This window comes from Leptonychotes weddellii, chromosome 9, assembly GCF_054177405.1.
Source record: "Leptonychotes weddellii isolate Sample4059 chromosome 9, ASM5417740v2, whole genome shotgun sequence".
Lineage (NCBI taxonomy): Eukaryota > Metazoa > Chordata > Mammalia > Carnivora > Phocidae > Leptonychotes > Leptonychotes weddellii.
The window spans coordinates 16,767,036-16,770,547 of record NC_138377.1 but is presented as its reverse complement, the minus strand read 5'-3'; the positions used below and the strand labels follow the sequence as shown (position 1 = coordinate 16,770,547).

The following is a 3,512-nucleotide window of genomic DNA, read 5'->3' as shown; positions in this document are numbered from 1 at the left end:
ACACTCTTATAAGGCAAACCCCTCTAAAGTTTCCCCAAATTTCTTTCAGAAAGAATCTCCGTGGAGCTCACGTGGCTCTGTTTCCAATTACTGTTTACTTCATCTCACTATAGTATTTCTCATTTTAAAGTCATTGGCATATTGGAAGCAACCTCATTACCAGAGCAACTGGGAGTAGAGAATGTGCAGTTTAATCTCTAATGAAGCTTTTGTTCCATTATGTCAAAATTCACCTCTGCTTTTAGTTGTCCTTACATGTGTCATCGTAAGAATGTAAACATTTTGGGGCTCCCTTTTATTTTGTCTGCCTCTCTAGGTCTGAGTGACCTCTGTTCACGCTGGTAATGTTTTGGGCTCTTGCTATTTCTACTAACCGATATGTTCTCCTCTTCCAAAAATACAAATTTCCGTCTGAACTGCCCACTCAACAATCTTTATAACCTTCTCTGATTCTAGTGCTTTCTGATTCTATTTGCTGCATAGGAAAAGACTGTTCTCAAATTTCTTTGTCAAAGGATTCTGTTTTTAAGAGAGTTGTCAAGAATAGATAATGCCCTAATATCAACTTACCAGTTAATATTTGCCTTTTCTACCAACATCAGCTGTAACTGAACAACCTGTAAAAACGGTCTTTCATTTTTATTTATTCTTCATTGAGTAGAGGGTGGTTCTGATTTTCTAATATCTGACATTCTTCTCAAATGACTTTCTTAGCTGATTTCTACTTTGGCAATTGCCACACCAGGTTTCCACATATAACATGGTGTTTGGCCTTGTTTAGGGTCCAAATGAGAACGAAGATGCTGCATTCAAAAACTGAAGTCACATCCTATGCTAAAAAGGGATGTTCTCCTGAATTTCAAAAGGTAAGTGTTCCTGTTTCCATTCAACCCAGAAGCTTAGACTAGAACTTAACTTTGGGTAACATCTTACTAAAAAAACTTTAGTAAATAACTTGAGTGGGAGATATGTTTGTTATTGGTGAATTATTTCAGATTTTTTTCAGGTAATTAATTGACTACTTCCAAAAAACTCCAGATCTATTTTTTTTAAAACTGATGGTTTCAATTAATGCAAAGAAAGCATCAAGTTCTCACACCCAACCAGGTTGCAGAAAATAAATAAATAAATAAATGAACCATTTATATTTGTCTACATTGTATAAGATGATTCTCTAGCTGAGCTATGTTGTTTTCTTTAAAACAGAAGTATATTTTTTCTTTTTTTTAATTATTTATTATATAAGCATCTGTTTCTGCTGTCATTACCCACACTTGTCTGATAACCTTCTTATAAGAACAGTATTTTTACCGGGTTTGTATTTCTCTAGGCTTATTTTTTCCTCATACTGTAAAAATAAGATTACAAGAATATTAAAGGGAATTTTGAGAGAAAAAAATCACATTCTTAATATCACACATAGCAAAGTTATTTTTATTTATCTAGATGGCTTTTCATTCCTTTTTTTTCAAACAGTATATACTTACTTGTTATAGTTTACAATAAAATTTAGTGCATGTTTTAGTTTTGGAAAATTTTTACTTTATATGATTATTTTAAGAATTACATGGCAATATAAATGTGAATGTATTTGGCATACTGCCTATCAGATAGGTATTTAAACTGATCTTTGAAACTGTGACTCTAAATTAACTTTTTTTATATTGTAAAGTATATAATATCTAATCAAGATGGTGCTTCAAAAATTAGGTAAGACTTTGTCATTGTAGATCCTTTCCTTTTCTTTTTTTCCCCCTTTTTTTATTACAGATAATGATGAATGAATGTTAGCCTTTTTTTCTTTCTATGAGTTTTTGAGACTGGGATTCCTGTATCAGAAGATCTGAACACTGGGCTATCAAAAGATTATACCAGTTCCCATTGCCATCAAAATAGTTATAGCATCATCAGATTATCAGGATAGTTTCTTATTAACATAAAAACTGATATTAAAAAAACTGTAAAATATTGTTTATTTTTATTGTCTTTATTTTATTTCTTGCATTACCATGAAGGCCAGACCTTTTCCAAAATTCTATGTGCAATTTAGTTTTTATTACTTATTACTTATATCTGTTATCTGTTTTCATCATTTCTTTTTTGTAAGTTTAAGTTATAGACTACCAAGGGTTTTGGCTGGAGGTGGAGAAATAATACAGTTCAGTGGATCCGAGAGAGGGTTGGCGGGACTGAGAGCTCCAATGGAAGGTGCTCAGGGACCTCACAGGGCACCACGGGAGTTGATGGAGTCTCCAGTAATACCAGTAGCTGCCAGAGACTTTGCCAGAAATGGCAGATGAGGCACAACAGTGGAGAGAGGATGATGGTCAAGTAACAATTCCCACTCCAAACACTTGTCTCTTTAGGTACATTAGCCAGTCATTTCTTGTTGTCCATATTTTTTTTTTTTTAAATTGAATCCCTTAGGAAAGCTAAATCACACTGCCAAACTTCTCTTTCACTAAGATTTTTCAGACCATGTCTCGTTAAAAGATCTTTGGTGGAAAGAAAGGAAAGTGAGAAACCTAAATTTAGTGCCTTGGACACTATGTTTAGCCTGAGAATGTTCACAATCCCCTTTGCCTCATAAAGGAAAATCAACAAACAAACAAACAAATAAAAAAATAGATAAGCAGACAAGTAAAGAATCATTTTTATAAATCCTTTGGTGGGAGGTTGTGGCTGTGGATTCCTTAGAAAAGAAAAACAATTTGAGATACTTCCTCCTAGTGCCTCTTCTTCTTTTCTCCCTCTTTATTTTTATTGCCATCAATTTAAAAACTCAAGATACGAAATATATATATATGTATATATATGTAATCTATTTCAGATAATTATCATAAAGTGGTTGACCTCTGTTATCTGTGCCAAGATAGAGAAAGAGACTGAAACCTGAATACTTGACAGGTGAACCCAAGGAAGTGATAGCAGTTTACTAGTTTGAATAGAAAAGGGATATGATGAGTTAAGCACCAAAAGGATAGATATTTCACGAATTTGCGTGTCATCCTTGCCCAGGAGCCATGCAAATCTTCTCGTATCATTCCAATTAGTATATGTGCTGCTGAAGTGAGTACAAGATATAGATATTTCAAAAAGTACTATATTACCACCCCAAGCATCACCTAATAATTAATTAACATACACTTGATTCATGCTCACAATCTGCTTGTGTATTAGTAAGTTCATTCTGTTTTCCTGCATATGAAAAGTGGGAGATGCAAAGCAGCTTTCCTTTCTTCTGACTTTTAACCAGGCATGATAAGTAAAGTACAATAACTGGACTTTCCAATGTCTCCTGGTTCTTTGAGAAAAAAGCAGCATTAAAAGAAATAAATTAATTTAAAATGGAGGGGGAATTGGTTGCAAAATAGAGTGTAAAACTTTACTTAAAAGCTATTTCTACTCATAGCATTTTCTCTGCATACTGTAATAGAGTTTTAGTTGCAGTAATGGTTTGCTTACGGGCAAGCAATTAAGCACCTGCAGTCACTCCACAGGATGTAGATTTC

General features: G+C 33.6%; 1 non-coding gene across 1 annotated transcript; it reads right to left on the bottom strand.

Moving 5' to 3' along the window:
* Positions 1–2,973: 2,973 nt before the first annotated feature.
* On the bottom strand, positions 2,974–3,077 carry LOC115942423 (U6 spliceosomal RNA). The gene has a single exon (XR_004077026.2). It is a non-coding gene; the product is annotated as a U6 spliceosomal RNA (small nuclear RNA).
* Positions 3,078–3,512: the final 435 nt, after the last annotated feature.